This window comes from Ornithorhynchus anatinus, chromosome 4 (assembly GCF_004115215.2).
Source record: "Ornithorhynchus anatinus isolate Pmale09 chromosome 4, mOrnAna1.pri.v4, whole genome shotgun sequence".
Classification (NCBI taxonomy): Eukaryota; Metazoa; Chordata; class Mammalia; order Monotremata; family Ornithorhynchidae; genus Ornithorhynchus; species Ornithorhynchus anatinus.
In genome coordinates, this window is record NC_041731.1 from 44963599 (window position 1) to 44980985 (window position 17387).

Genomic DNA, 17387 nt, shown 5'->3' on the forward strand with positions numbered 1-17387 from the left:
CAACTCATAGGGATGTTGCGAGGGCTTAGCCTAAAGAAAATCCTGAATAGTATCTTTAGCCTAAATGAAGAGGTAGGATTGTAGATTAATACGCTGTATCCTTAGATGAACAACAGTGTACCTTGTTTACAAACTGATATTAATTCAGATTTGGGGTGGGGGGAAGGAGTGGAATATCTCAGAAATAGGAACAGTCCTCAGCCCCCATAAGTAAGCATTATGGATTTCCTAAAGGAGGAATATGGTCCATATTTTGAACATTTACTTGGACAGCGGTAACAGTGCTTTTAACAGGCCACAAAGTCCTTGCACATTTATTTCAGAGAAAGGGTAAAGAAGAGGCTTTCATTTAAAGAAGCTCGGCGCAGAATGTTTCTCAAGGGAGGTAGAAGAGAAGGGAAAAAAGCAATTCCATCAGCCCTAAGGAATGGGAAATACATGAAGAAATTAAGATTTCTGAAAAAGGGCAGCGTGATGAACAGAAAACAGGTTTTGATTACAAATAATAATTTTGATTCTTATAAGATTACAATTAACTTGCCCTGTCCCTTCCCCTTTAAGCAGTATGGCCTAGGGGAAAGACCACAGGCCTGGGAGTCAGATGAGCTGGGTTATTTGCCACTTGTCTGCTGAGTGACTTTGGTTAACTTGCTTAACATTTCTGCGCCTCAGCTATTTCGCCTAGAAAATGGAGATTAAGACTGTGAGGTCATGGGTTGTGTCCAACCTGAGTGGAGATGAGAATGGGAAAGGGAGAGGAGGGCGGCTAAGAGAAAAGAAGTTTTTTCAATGAAGGAAAGGAGTGTAGATTTAAAGATCCTTGAGGGCAGGAGTTATATCTACTTCATTGTATTCTCTTAAGCAATGACCACTGAGGTGCTCCATAAATGCCACAGAGAAGCAACGTAGACTAGCATGAAGAGTTTGGGCCTGGGAGTCAGAAAACCTGGGGCCTGCAAGTTAACCTGAGGCAAATCACTTACCTTCTCTGTGCCTTAGTTTCCTTAAATATCTGTTCTCTCTTACATTTGTAGGACAAAGACTGGGTCCAATCTGTCTACACTGTATCTACCCCAGCAAGCACTTAAACACCACTACTGTTGCTATTATATTATATTATTATTTATTACTACTACCACTGACTGAGGAGCAGGAAAGTCAGGAAACCTGAGTTCTGGTCCTGACTATGCCCCTGCCCTAGTTACACAGAGTCAAGTCACACCTTGGGGCCCCAATTTAGCCAACTATACTGGGACTGATTAGCCCCCACTATTTCCTGAGGACAAATGAAATTGTGGAAATGAAAGTTCTTGGGAAAATGAAGCACATATTTTCAAGTTACTACAGGCAAGATATGTCTCCACTAATTTCTCTTGTATTGTGCTCTCCCAGGCACAACAGAACAGTGCTTTCTACACAATATCTCCAGAATCCAGCTCTCCAGAAGCTAGCATGTCTGATTCAAATGGATTAAATGGAAAACCTGAACAAGCAATAATACAACTCAATCATATTTATTGAACATTTACTGTGTGCAGAGCCCTGTACTAAACCCTTGGAAGAGTACAATGTCACACAGTAGACACTTTCCCTGTCCATAACGAGCTTACAGTGTAGTACTGAAGGTTTATTCTGAACTAAGCACTGTACCAGGTGCTTGGAAGAATACAGAGATAGATCCTTGCCTTCAATGAGCTTACAATCTAATGGAGAGGCTCACTTGTGCCTTTACATTATCATCAGCATCAAAATTTACTGCACACCTGTGTACAGAGCACTGTATTAAGTGACTGGAAACACAATATGAGAACAAGACAAAATTTCTGCCCTCAAGGAAAATATAATTCATTTATTCAATCGTATTTATTGAGCGCTTACTGTGTGCAGAGCACTGTACTAAGCACTTGGGAAGTACAATTCAGCAACAAATAGAGACAATCCCTGTCTTCAACAGGCTCACTAATAGGGGAGAGAGGTAGACACAAACAGAATACACTCAGTCCTCCCAAAATGTGCTTTCATAACACAATGGGAAATTAAGAGCTCTCCTAACAGCACTCTTCTATCTCAACAGAATGCAATATTACAATTAAACTACTTTGCACATGCATTGAGTTAGTTAAGACACATGTACTATGATGCAAGTTTTCTTTAACATGAAATTTTTCAGTAATGTAACCTTCAATCATGTACTATGATGCAAGTTTTCTTTAACATGAAATTTTTCAGTAATGTAACCTTCAATCAATCCTATTTGAGTGGTTACTCTGTGTAGAGTAGTATACTGAATGCTTGGGAGAATACAGTATAACAGAGTTGGTAGACATGGTCCCTGCCCACAAGGAGTTTACAATAATAATAATGTTGGTATTTGTTAAGCGCTTACTATGTGCAGAGCACTGTTCTAAGCACTGGGGTAGATACAGGGTAATCAGGTTGTCCCACGTGAGGCTCACAGTCTTAATCCCCATTTTACAGATGAGGTAACTGAGGCACAGAGAAGTTAAATGACTTGCCCACAGTCACACAGCTGACAAGTGGCAGAGCCGGGATTCAAACCCATGACCTCTGACTCCCAAGCCCGTGCTCTTTCCAATGAGCTATGCTGCTTATCAGCTTACAATCCAGAAGGGGAGTCAGATATTAGTATAAATAAATTATAGATAAATGTTTTATGGATAAAATCATCTCCATTATGAGAGAATAAAAGGGAAAAAAGTTTCAACTGACAGTAAAAATAAATGAATTAATGAAATACATAAATCGATATGTACACAAGCACTAAGAGTGGTTAATCCTCCTCAACTTTGTGGCTTCCATCAATGCTACTGACTATCCCCTTCTCCTTGGACTGATAACAGATGCGGGGTTTTGTTGAGCCAGTACCCTTCTCCTGGTCCTCCTCCTACCTCAGTGAAACTATTTTTCTTTCCTTCAGCTGGCTCCTCTTTCACCACTCATCCCCTAACCTCAGGGGGTTCCATACGACTCCACGCTGGGTCCCCTACTCTTCTTCTACACTCACTCTCTTGAGGAACTCACCAGCTCACCTGGCCAAACCCAACTTCCACCTCTATGCAGATGACCCAAAACTGAACTCCTCATCCCCCTCTTCCCAAATCCTCTCTTCCATCTAACTTTTCCATCTCTGTTGACAACACTATCCTCCCTGTTTTTCAAGCCCTAAACTCTGACATTAGCTTTGACTCCTCTCCCTCAACCCCTATATTCAATCAGTCAACATATCATGGCAATTCTTTCTACACAATATCTCCAGAATCCAGCTCTTCATCTCCATTCAAACTGCCCCCAAGTTGGTTCAAGCATTTTTCATATCTTGACTCAATTAAATCAGTTCCTAGCAGACCTCCTTGCCTCCTGTCTCTCCCATCTCTAGCCCAGACCATTTTTAAAAATCATTTTTCACACATCTCCCCTCTCCTCAAAAACCTCCAATGGTTACCCTTCCTCTTTGCATCAAGCTGACACTCCTGCATTCAATTAAGGCACTAAATCTGTTCTTTTCTCCCTACTTATCCTCGGTCCTCTCCCACTATACCCCAATTCCCACGTTTTACTCCTCTCAAGCTCTCATATTCCATTAACTGATAAATTCTGCCAATGATTTCTCCAAAACGCTTTTTGGATCCACCCCCTCCTCTCCACTTGAAAGGCCACCAACCTGGTTCAAGTATTCCTCTTATCCCAGTAAGATGATTCCCCACTTTAGTCCATTCTCCAGGCGGCTGAACAGATCAGTGTCCTTACGTGTCCCCCAGCAGACATCTTCCTTCTCCTCAAAACCCTCCAGTTGTCCATCTCCCTCCACATCAAACAGAATCTCCTCATCTTTGGCCTCAAGGCTCTCCCTGGCTTTCTCCATTTCACATGTCAGCTCACTTCTCCCTCTACTCCCCAGCTCGTGTTCTTCGTTGCTTCCAACCCCACCTATTAACTGTATCCTACTCTCATTTTACTCACCTCCAACCTCTTGCTCATGCTGTCTTTCCCAGCCTGGAACTCCCTTCCCACCTAAATCCATCAGACCTCAGCCCTTCCCAACTTCAAAACCTGCCTAAACTTTCATCTCCTTCACACAAGCCTTCCCCATCTAATTTGCTACACCTGGAGTCATGACAACTTAACAGCCACCTCTAGAATTTGTATGTATTTTTATCCATCCTCAGCACTTGTGTATATGTACATTCACGTGAACAATCAATTTATTCAGATTCTACTGTTTGTAAATATTTTAGGTATGTCTCCCCCATTAGAATTATAAAGTCCTTATGGGCCCTGCACTCAGCAGGCACTCAAACAGCGTGGCTCAGTGGAAAGAGCACAGGTTTAGGAGTCAGAGGTCACGGGTTCTAATCTCGACTCCGCCACCTGTCAGCTGTGTGACTTTGGGCAAGTCATTTAACTTCTCGGTGCCTCCATTACCTCATCTGTGAAATGGGGATTAAGATTGTGAGCCTCACATGGGACAACGTGAATATCCTGTATCTACCCCAGAGTTTACAACAGTGCTTGGCACATAGTACGTGCTTGACAAATACCAACATTAGTATTATTATTATTATTACTAATGGGAAGTGCTCAGTACAGTGCATTGCAATCAAGAGGGGCTCAATAGATACTATTACTACTAATTGGGGAGGAAGAGTTTATCAATAAATCATATTTACTGAGCACTTACTGTGTGCACAGCCTTGTACTAAGCTCTTGGGACAGTACAATATAACAGAGTTGGTAGACATGTTCCCCACTGACAAGAAGCTTACAGTGTAGAGGGGAAGACAGACCTTAAAATAAATTACGGTTACGTGCATAAGTGCGGTGGGGCTGAGGGTGCAGGAAGTAAAGGATACAAATCCAAGTGCAAGAGTGATGCAAAAGGGGGGTGAAACAGGGGAGATGAGAACTTAAGTTAGGGAAGGGAAGGTCTCTTGGAGAAGATGTGATTTTAGTAAGATTTTGAAGGTGGAGAGCGTGATCGTCTGTCGGATATGAAGGGGGAAGGGAGATCCAGGCCAGAGGCAGGACATGGACGAGAGGTCAGGGGTGAGATAGATGAGAATGAGGAACAGTGAGTATGCTGGTGTTAGCGCAGCAAAGTGAGCCTGCTGGGTTATAGTAGGAAATCAGTGAGATGAGATAGAAGGGGGCAAGTTGATTGAGTGCTTTAAAGCCAATGGTACGGAGTTTCTGTTTGATGGTGGGTGGGCAACCCTGGAGGCTCTTGAGGAGCGGGAAAATATCAGTTGAACTTTAAGAAAAATGATCCCAGCAACAGAGCAAAGTATGGATTGAAATAGGGAGAGAAGGGAGGCAGGGAGGTCAGCACAGAGGCTGATGCAGGAGTTAAAGTGGAATAGGATAGGTGCTTAGATCTACATTGTAGCAGTTTGGACAGAGAATGGATTAGGGATGGAGAATGGATTAGTTGTGGAATGCACTTTGGTGAGTGAGAGGGAATGGGAATTCTTTTCAGAAAGGACATATGCAGACCTTCTTAGATTGTAAATCGCTGGAGGGTCAGGAATTGTGTCTATTTCTCCCCCACTGTATTTTTCCAGGCACTTAGTACACTTCTTTGAACACAGAAGGGCTTAATACTATGTGAAGTATACCTAGGATTTTACCTTCGGGAGGAGTAAAGAGTGTGAGTTAGGGTGTGAAAAGCGAAGAGAGCAGAAAGGTAAAGCAAGAGATAGCTGGTGGAGAGTCAGGAGTTTGTGTGATAAGGGGAGAAATGAGAACCATTTGGGGGTGGGGGAGAGAACAGTGATGCTTTCCCAATAGCCTGTTGGACAGGTGAGCAGGGCAGCAAAGGATAGGCTGTAGGACTGGTTTAAGAGAGAAAAGGCTGGAGGAAGGATGACCTGTAAGGGGACTGATGCAGTAGTCTCAAGGGAAGATGAGGAGGATTTGGACCAGTATGGAGATTTTAAGGATGACAAGGAAGGAGAAATTTGGGAAAAACTGTACAGGAAAAACTGGGTTATAATCCAGACTCACTAAGTAGGTAACCTAAAAGACTTTAACTAGCATTAAATTTAGTATTTATTCATTCATTCAATAGTATTTATTGAGCACTTACTATGTGCAGAGCATTGTTCAAAGTGCTTGGAATGTACAATTCGGCAACAGATAGAGACAATCCCTGCCCAATAATGGGTTCACAGTCTAAACGGGGGAGACAGACAGCAAAGCAAAACAGAACAAAACAAAACAAATCATCAAAATAAATAGAATCATAGAGATATACACGTCTTTAACAAAATAAATAGGGCAATAAATAATATATACAAATATGCACAGTGCTGAGGGGAGGGGAAGGGAGAAGAGCAGAGGGTTGGGGGGGAATGGGCAGGGGAGGAGGAGCAGAGGGAAAAGGGGGCTCAGTCTGGGAAGGCCTCCTGGAGGAGGGGAGCTCTCAGTAGGGGTTTTGAAGAGGGGAAGAGAGTTAGTTTGGCAGATGTGAGGAGGAAGGGCATTCCAGGACAATGGTAGGACGTGGGCCAGGGGTCGACAGCAGGACAGGCATGAACCGGGAACCGCGAGGAGGTGAGTGGCAGAGGAACAGAATGTACAGGGTGGGCAGTAAAAAAAAGAAGGGAGGTGAGGTAGGAGGGGACAAGGTGATCATAGTCAAATTCTCACTCAAGTAGTAATAAGGCAGCTCTATATTTAGAACAGTGCTTGGCACATAGTAAGCACTTAAACACCATTATTATTTTTATTATTATTCTATTTGACAATTATACTGAGAAGCAGTGTGGCTTAATGGATAGAGCGCGGGCCTGGGAGTCTGAAGGACCTGGGTTCTAATCCCAGCTCTGCCACATGTCTGCTGTGTTGACCTTGGGTAAGTCACTTAACTTCTCTGTGCCCCAGTTACCTCATTTGTAAAATGGGGATAAGAGTGTGAGCCCCATTTGGGACAGGGACTGTGTCCAACTTGATTAACTTGTATCTACCCTGGTGCTTAGAACAGTGCTTGGCACATATGAAGCACTTAAGTACCATCAGAATTATTTCATTCCTTTTCATTATTATTACTTTTAATAATAATGATATTTGTTAATTACAGTTTAATTACGGTATTTTGAATCATAACCTCCACTTCAGCAGGGTGACTGAGGGTAGAGCCATCTCACCTTGCCCATTGAGACATATGGCACATGGCGTCTAAAGCTATCTCTGGTAGAAACTGCCACTCTCAAAATCACGAGAAAAAAACTGGATTACAATCATGAATCACATACGCGTTTAAATGGTGATCAATGACATTTGGCAAGTGGAAGAAGCAGTGATTCATGTAGTAAGCACAAATTAACTAAAGCCCAACCAACAGAGACAGGTACCTTTTTAGGGAAACTAATTCAAGTACATTGATAGACTCATGCTGGCTGCAAATCATTCCACATTTCCCCTGTCTGCCAGAAAAGCAAAAGGGGGGGGGGGGGAATGTGTGAGAGAGTGTGTGAGTGTGTGTGTGTGTGTGTGTGTGACAGAGAGACAGAGAGAGAGAGAGAGATTCCTATTAGCCAGCTCACTAACCCCTAAAGATAGTAACCACCACTATTTCCCCTCCTCACTCAAGCAAATCTGTAAAATTACTAACCATTAGTTAATCCAAGTGACTTTCATTTCTAAATCTTTGGGTAGAGCATTTCCACTTCCTATTTCTGCCCCATTACCCACCAAATTAGCTATTAATGAGTGGGCATGATAATGAAGATGGAGCATCTGGGGCCAATTTTCCAGCGCAGATACAGGCCCTTAGCCCTCTTTGGGTCTTATGTAGGATGCAAGAAATAACACATCCTCATGCCAATGTCAGGATGCCACCACAGTGTAATGTGTCTCATGTTAATTGCCTTAAATCCAAAAACAAAAGTAGTAATCAGTTTTCTTCCATCAGCTTACTTGTGGTTTTGGTTTTTGAAAGACTCCTGTTCTCTGTCCTCTTCCAGAAAGCAAGTATTGACAGGAGATGGTTTACCAAAAACACATTCTATGCATAAACCTGTTACTCTTTAAAGGTGTTTTCCTCTGGATTCAAAGATATCAAAAAAAAAAGTCATACCAGCTGATAACATCTTCCATTCTTAAAAGGGGAAGGAAAACAGACATATACAAACAATTACTTTAGACTCCTGCAGTTCTCTTGAGATTGAGAAAGAGGTAAAGTCTGCTCAGCTATTGCTTCTGGGGGGAAGCAGAGCTGGAAGTAAGCCAGAGAGTCTGTGTGATTTTTTTTTCTTTTTTTTCCAACGTGAACCCATTTAGACCTACTGCTTTCCAGAAGAATAGATTTTGATTCCATATCACTTCTCTTTACATAACACCCAGTGATTCACGGAAGCTCAATGCTATGTGTCATAATCTCAAAGATAAAATGAACTCCCTCAGTTTGAAATCATGGAGTAGGCATAAAGGAGTGGACAATAACCAGGCAACATGAAAGCTTCATTTTTGTAGACCTGATATTATGAGGTTGATTGTCCCTGACTTTCATTTACCACTCACTTTATCTTCCAACATGACACATTACAAGATTAGAAAATAAAATTTACAAAATTTATCTGTTACATATGGCAACCATCAGCATTCATTTGTAACCACCTTAAAATACTGCAAGTGTTTAGAGCCACAGATCTGAAACAGTAACCTAGAACTGTACTTTGTCCAGACTTCTTTGACTTTAGATATATACTGAATCTTTAACTAGAAAAATACTTTTATAAAGCAGCTACAACTTTTCCTAACTTACCTACTTTTTAGGACGAAAACACATTCATTCGGAAGAAACCTCTGAACACTGCTTGCAAATAGCACCTCTTAAACATTGATTTCCTCAGACTAGACAAACAGGCATTAAAATTGTGTTAATATTTCACAACAAGTCTCCATTTGTTTCTGTGAATACTTATATTAAAGCACTTTTGCCAAGTTAGAAACACCGTATCAAAGGGTGCTTTCTAACCCTCAACAAGTCAACACCTTCCCAGGAGAATGTAGTCATTGTTGAAACTTGTTATAAAATAATTAACTTTGTTGTGCAATTATGAAAACAAGCAGTTTCAAGATTTTACATTCACCTTCTCATCTCTAATAATGTTCTCAGAAACAAATATATGGAAATATTTTGCCAAAAAAGGGAGAGCTGCAAGATTTCACCCATCACACAATGCAACGATAAGGTCCTTATGCTCAAACAACTACTTTCACCTAAACTAAAAAACCTAAGTTTCCCACTTCCCCACTGACAAATTGAATCTCTCCATGAATTGAGAGGAGGTGGACACACTTCGGGAACACAGAAAAACTGATGCCACTTAGAAATTGAGACAGCTTGAAGCTATTTAAAACCTTTGGAACTATCCAGATGCAAAGAACCTTCTACTGGGATGGAACCAGACAGGACTCTTGCTGAGGTGCAATAAAGCTATATTAGCACTTTGACAGCATTAAAAGAGACAATAAAGAAACATTTCATAGAACGCATGCAATAGGTAGAGAGAGGGGCAAGAAAATATCTCTTTTACAAAATATTAGCTACTTGAATAGTACTGACCCATCCTTCACAAAGGTCTATATTCCTCATTTCAAAAGAAATGAATTCCTCATTTAATTTCAAATAAAACACCCACCCCACTCTGATATGCAGAGCTGCTTACGCTACTGATGCAAACCAAGCTTCTCACCAAGATTTCTGATTTTCTCAGGCAACAGTCACCTACCAAAGAGTCAGAACATCTTGTCAGGTTAAGGGAAGACCTTGATTTTACTACTAATGATATTTGTTATGTGCTTACTATGTGACAGGCAGTGTATTAAGTACTGGGGTGAATACAGGCAAATTGATTTGGACACAAGTCCCTGTCCCATGTGGGACTCACAGTTTCAATCCCCATTTTACAGATGAGGTAAAAGGCGCAGAGACGTGAAGTGACTTGCCCAAAGTCATAGAGCAGACAAGTGGTGGAGCCGGAATTCGAATTCATGACCTTCTGACTCCCAGGCCCGTGCTCTGCCCACTACACCATGCTGCTTCTTAAGAAACACGGACTGGTTTCATATTCCACAAGGTTTCCAGTGTCTCCTCAATGCCTGCTCACTTACACTGACTACTCAACTGCCTACTGTACTTTTAATTCAAAGAGTTCCACTTCTCATCTCTTTGCCATCTGCCTGGAATTTCCAGGGAGCATCCCTCTTAAACATGCTCATGTCTCCATCATCTTAAAAAAAAAAAACCCTCTCGATCCCTTAGCTGCCTCCAGTTATCGCCCTCTCTCCCAGGCTTATCTCCAAACTCCTTGAGCGAGTTGTTCACACACGCTGCCTCCACTTCCAGTCCTCCAATTCTCTCCTTGAACAGCTCCAATCCAGCTTTCACCCGCTTCACTCCACCAAAAAAGCCCTAAGGTCACCAATAACCTCCTTCTTGCCAAATCCAACAGCCTCTACTCCATCTTAATTTTCCTCAACCTCTCAGCTGCCTTCATCACTGTCAACCACTCTCTTCTCTTGGAAATACCCAAACTTGGCTTCACAGACACTGTCCTCTCCTGGTTCTTCTAGCTCTCTGACCACTTCTTCTCAGTCTCTTTGGTGGGTTCTTCCTCTCCCTCCCACCCTCTCACTGCTGAGTCCATCAAGGCTCAGTTCTGGGTCCTCTTCCTTTCTCCAACTATACCCACTCCATGGAGAATTCATTAGCTCCCATAGCTTCAACTAACATCTCTTTGTGGATGTTTCCCAAATCTACAATTCCAACACTGATCTCTCTTCTTCTCTGCAATCTTGTGTTTGCTCCTGCCTTGAATATCTCTACTAGGACATCCCACCAATACCTCAAACCTATGTCCAAAACAGAACTTTTCATGTTCCCATCCAAATCTTGCCATCCCTCTGACTTTCCCATCACTATAGACAGCACCACCATCCTCCCTCTCTCACAAGCACATAACCTTGGCATTATCCTCAACTCATTTCTCTCATTCAACCCACAAATTCAAGTTGTCACCAAATCTTGTCTGTTGGTTCAGCCTTTACAATATCACTAAAATTTGTTCTTTCCTCACCAAACTGCTATCATGTTAATATAAGCACTTATCCTATCATGCCTTGATTACTGCATCATACTCTTGGAGATACTGCATCAGTATCGCCAAGATCCGCCCTTTCCTCTCCACCCAAACGGCTACCTTACTGCTACGGGCTCTTGTTATATCCCAGCTAGACTACTGTGACAGCCTTCTCTCTGATCTCCCTTCCTCTTCTCTCGCCCCGCTCCAGTCTATTCTTCACTCGGCTGCCCGGCTCATCTTCCTGCAGAAACGATCTGGGCATGTCACTCCCCTTCTTAAAAACCTTCAGTGGTTGCCTATCGACTTCCGCTCCAAACAAAAACTCCTCACTCTAGGCTTCAAGGCTCTACATCCCCTTGCCCCCTCCTACCTCTCCTCCCTTCTCTCTTTCTACCGCCCACCCCGCACGCTCCGTTCTTCTGCCGCCCACCTCCTCACCGTCCCTCGGTCTCGCCTATCCCGCCGTCGACCCCCGGGCCACATCCTCCCGCGGTCCCGGAACGCCCTCCCTCCTCACCTCCGCCAAACTAATTCTCTTCCCCTCTTCAAAACCCTACTTAAAACTCACCTCCTCCAAGAGGCCTTCCCAGACTGAGCTCCCCTTCTCCCTCTACCGCCCCCCCTTCACCTCTCCGCAGCTTAACCCTCTTTCCCCCCCATTTCCCTCTGCTCCTCCCCCTCTCCCTTCCCATCCTCTCAGCACTGTATTCGTCTGCTCAACTGTATATATTTTCATTACCCTATTTATTTTGTTAATGAGATGTACATCGCCTTGATTCTATTTAGTTGCCATTGCTTTTCTAGATGTTCTTCCCCTTGACTCTATTTACTGCCATTGTTCTTGTCTGTCCGTCTCCCCCAATTAGACCGTAAGCCCGTCAAACGGCAGGGACTGTCTCATCTGTTGCCAACTTGTTCATTCCAAGCGCTTAGTACAGTGCTCTGCACATAGTAAGCGCTCAATAAATATTATTGAATGAATGAATGAATATTCCTTCCTGACTTCCCTACTCCCTGTCTCTCCCAACTCCAATCCATACTTCACTCTGCGGCCCAGATCATTTTTCTATAAAACCATTCAATTTACATTTCCCCACTCCTCAAGAATTTAGTGGTTGCCCATTCACCTCCACAAAAACTCCTCACCATTGGCTTTACAGCATTCAATCACCTTGACCCCTTCCACCTCACCTCTCTGATTTCCTGCTTCATTCATTCAGTCATATTTATTGAGTGCTTACTGTATGCAAAGCACCGTATTAAGCGCTTGGGAAAGTACAATACAAGAATAAACAGTGACATTCCCTGCCCACAATGCGGTTACAGTCTAGGAGGTGTTGATAGACATCAATACAAATAAATAAAATTACAGATATGTACATAAGTGTTGTGGGGATGGAGGGGGGGGAACAGCAAAGGGAGCAAATCAGGGCAGTGCAGAAAGGAGTGGGAGATGAGGCAAAGTGGAGCTTAGTCTGGAAAGCCCTCTTGGAGGACATGTGCCTTCAATAAGGCTTTGAAGTGGGGGAGAATAATTGTCTGTCAGATTTGAAGAGGGAGGGCGTTCCAGGCCAGAGGCAGGATGTGGGCTAGGGGTCCATGGCAAGAAAGGCGAGATCGGAGCACAGGGAGAAGGTTAGCACTAAAGGAGCTAAGGGTGCAGGCTGGTTTGTAGAAGAACAGCAAGGTGAGGTAGGAGGGCGCAAGGTGATGGAGTGCTTTAGAACGAAGGGTGAGGAGTTTTTGCTGATCCGGAGGTGGATGGGCAACCACTGGCATTTTTTGAGGAGTGGGGTGACATGTCCTCAATGTTTTTGTAGAAAAGTGATCTGGGCAGCAGAGTGAAGTACAGACTGGAGTGGGGAGAGACGGGAGGCTGGAAGGAGGCAATAATCCAGGTAGGATAGGATGAGTGATTGTATTAACACAGTAGCAATTTGGATGGGGAGGAAAGGGAGGATTTTAGTGATGTTGTGAAGGTGGGACCAACAGGATTTAGTGACAGGATTGAAAATGTGGGTTGAATGACAGAGAGGAGTCTAGGATAATGCCAAGGTTACGGGCTTGTGAGACAGGAAGGGTGGTGGTGCCATCTACAGTGATGAGGCAGAGTAGGACAGGGCTTGGCCAGCTCACACTTCACTCCTCTAATGCCACCCTACTCACCCTACCTCGATCTTGTTTATCTCACCGCTGACCCCTCGGCCACACCCTGCAACTCCCTCCCTCTTCATATCCGACAATTACCCTTCCCACTTTCAAAGCCTTATCTCCTCAAAAAAAGCACATCTCCTCAAGAGGCCTTCCCTGTCTTAAGCCCTCATTTCATCTTCTTCTACTCTCTTGTGTCAATTTGCACTTGAATTTGCACCCTTTATTCACTCCTCCCTCAGCCCCATAACATTTGTATACATACCAATAATTTATGCATATTAATATCTGCCTCTAGACTGTAAGCTCCTTGTGGGCACAGAATGTGTCTGTTTATTGTTATATTGTACTCTCCCAAGTGCCTAGTACAGTGCTCTGCACACATTAAAGGCTCAAAAATATGACTAAATAAATGAAAGTCTCCCTCTCTAGCCTTTAAATTCGCTGTGGGCAGGGACTGTGTCTACCAACTCTCTTATATTGTGCTCTCCCAGCACTTAGTACAGTGCCCTGCACACAGTAAGCACTCAATAAATATGACTGAATGAATCAAAGTCTCCCCATCTAGATTATAAACTCCTTGTGGGCAGGGAATGTGTCTACCAGCTCTGTCACACTACTCTCCCAAGCATTTAGTACAGTGCTCTGCACACAGTAAACACTCAATACAATTGACTGATTATTCTATCATGCTTTGATTACTACATTGGCCTACTTGATGACCTCTCCCTGCCTCCTGTCTCTCCCTACTCCAGTCAATAAGTTTCTCTGCTGCCCAGATCATTTTTTCTACAAAAACATTCAGTCCATGTTTCCCCACTCCTCATCAACCATCCACCCACTTCATCAAACAGAAACTCCTAACAATCAGCTTTGAAGCACTCAATCACCTCAAGCACCTCCTACTGCAACCCAGCTCACACACTTCGCTCCTCTAATGCCAATTTACTCACTGTACCTTGATCTCATCTAACTCACTGCCCAAGTCCTGCCTCTGCCCTGAAACACCCTTCCTCTTCATATCCAACAGACAATTATTCTCCCCACCTTACAAACCTTATTAAAAGCATATCTCCTCCAAGAGGCCTTCCCTGACTAAGCTCTCATTTTCTCTTCTCCCATCCCTTCTGCATCACCCTTGCACTTGAATTTGCACCCTTAATTCACCCATCCTTCAGCCCCACAGGACTTGTGAACACCCCCATAATTTATGTATAAAAATGTTTCTCTCATCCTCTAGACTTAAGCTCATTGTGGGCAGGGACCATGTCTCTCAAGTCCATTATACTGTACTCTCCCAAGCGCTTAGTACAGTGCTCTGACACAGTAAGCACTCAAACACGAATGACTAGTACAGTGCTCTGCACACCACAAGCGCTCAATAAATACGACTGAGTGAATGAGTGACTGATCTAGACTTCAAGGATCTGATTCCCGCCAATTAAATGCTTTTGTAAGTACTGTTACCTTGTATGCAGGAAAACCACATAGGAAAGCACGTTCAAGGGCAAGTGAGAAGAAGGTTTCATAGGTTATCAGTGCTTACAAATTTCTAATTCTGAAGACACAGGGCTATGTCTAGGACATACTGAATAAGGACTTTTAGCTCATGAGTATTCCTATCAGTTTCCATTCTCGGTAAAGGGTACCAGCTATCTGCAGAAGCCAAGATTTTTTTAATATATGTGAAGGAAGGCCTGCGAATCAATAATGTTGATTAGTCATCTGGACGACAAGTATTTAATGAGGAGCCTGTGGGTTTTATCCCAGTCCTAGGGGCCTGTGGCACTTGTTAAGGTATAGCTTTGCACCCCACCCTCACCCTCAAGGAACTTACACTCTAACTTCCAGTTATGTTCAACACCATCTAACAGCTGTTACCCTTCTCCAAGCAGCAGGATAAGGCTGCTTAAGTGTCAAATACACTAGCTACCAGACAAATACACTAGCTAGCGAACAGAAAACCTCGGAATCAAGGAACCTTTCCATGTATGGCAACCAGTCCTGAAGCATATTAAATTGTATTTATCTCCTATTTATTCATATTGCCTAGCTAAATCAAAGCATCCAATGGCTCTGCTTCCTGCAGCTGAGAATGTAGGCTTAGCATACTCTTGGCAAATTCCAAGTCTGTCCCTGGGGAGGCCATGCAGCTTTCTCCTCCATGACTGACCACTGAACAATATTACTTAATCACATAAAATAAAACCTCCCTTACTGCTCAAGTTTTTTTCCCTCTCTTCATTCTAACCTGTAACACCTACACCGTGCAATGCCTTCTCCCTTTGCCTACCTATGACACCCTTCTGTTTTCCTTAAGCAAACAATGGGATGCTTCCGGTGTTTGAAATTCACACAGCTTTCTTTATTTACTTCTTTTGTTGGTTTCCTCTTGATTGCCGGAGAGGCTCAGGAAAGAATGGGTGTTGACAGTAACATAAGTGGAAGGGCCAGCCCCCTTGTTTAGAATGCTTTTGTTTGTTTTGATTTCTTGTTTATTTTTAAAGTTCTCTACAAAGCCCAATCAAAACCACAAAAGATAAGAGGACGCTGGGGGGCCATTGTTGAGCAGGGCGAGAACCTCCGGGTGTTGGAAGACAAACCGAACAGTGCAAAATCAATGTGGATGGCCACTCCCTCCAGGCCCTAGCTTCCCCAGCCCATCTCTCACATCTGCCTCCCACCCAGCCTCCTGGGCTGGATAAACACAAGATTTCACAGAGGTTGGCTGGGCTCAGAAAAATGGACAACCTTCCCTCGTAAATTTTCCAGAGAACATCTGACACCCTGAACTCCGAATTAAAGATAAAAAGATTTCTCTCTGGGCTCCTGGAGACTACCTCCTCTCCCACTGTCCTTGGGCTGTGCACTGTGCCAGCCTCTCGCTTTGGAATTAGCTCACTTGGGGTGTTCGATCAAAAGTTCTTCAGGTCCAGGCAACTCTCCTGACCTTCCCCCTTGCGGCTGGCTGGGCCTGGACATTTTCCACTCGGATCCTAAAGGCGATGGCAGTAAAGCCCGCCAACGTGGCAAACCGAAGAGAGCCCCTGGGGCAGCTGCAATGGCTGGGCATTCAAAGTCTTTCGGAAAGGCTTAGGATGCTGGAGAAATTTAACCTCCCTCTTCCACTGGTCCATAGCAAAAAAGGAACAACAAGCTAGGGTAAATGAGCCCTCCTGCTGCCTCGCTCACCTCTCACGCTCACTGCAAAGTCCTTCTCTCTCTGGCTCCATAAAAGTGTCAGGTTCCTTCCAACTCATTTAGAATACTTCTTTCGATTACTTATAACCCACTTCCTTTGCTCAATACCTTCAAACGGTTTCTGGGATGTCACCACAACCGATATTAGACTGCTATATAGTTTCCTGCTGGGTCTCGCTGCTATCAGTTAAATCACTTTATAATAACCACACTCCAGTCCACAGGGATCATTCTCGGGCTAAATAAGATTTAAATATATCTGTCGAAGCTGAGCCACTTCATCACTACTTCTTGCAGCGATCCAGAAGCAAGCCTGTTCCTTTTTAAAGTCAAAAGAAGCCCAAAGACTAACCTTTCGGGAGCCTGCCCTAACATCTGCTTTGTTTCCCATCTTTTCCAATAAAAAAATGACTTTCGACCATGCAGCATCACTGTATTAAAGTGGCTGCAAGTCACCTGTTAAGTATGAAATAAAATCAAAGCTCACAGAAAGCACGGTTATTTGCTTCTCCGAGTTTCACTACCCAGGGTTTGCTCAAAGACAACCATTCTTTTGATCCTAGTTGCACTCAAAACCAGAAGGTTAGACTTTTAGTATCTCTGGAGAGGGCTCAAAAGTGTATTGTAGGTCCCAGGAGAGAAAAATGCCAAACTGTCTTGATACAAAGGTTGCCATTCCATCTGGGGCACCAAGCAACTTAAAATAAAAGGGTTTGGGCTTGAGGGTTCTGGGTGTTTCATAGGACACTTCTGTGGTATTTGCTTCAGGGCTTACTGTGCGCCAGGCACTTCTCCTAAGCGCTGGGGTACCTACAAGACAATCAGGTCAGGCACAGTCCCTGTCCTACATTAGGTACACAGTCTAGATAAGAGGGAGAGCGGGTAGGGAATCCCCATTTTACAGATGGGATAACTGAGGGACAGAGAATT

At 43.6% G+C, this 17387-nt stretch overlaps 1 protein-coding gene across 2 annotated transcripts in view; it reads right to left on the reverse strand.

The window, feature by feature from the left end:
* DENND1A (DENN domain containing 1A) overlaps positions 1-17387 on the reverse strand; it is a 493337-nt gene that overhangs the window by 471494 nt on the left and 4456 nt on the right. The gene's annotated exons all lie outside the window — the stretch shown is intronic.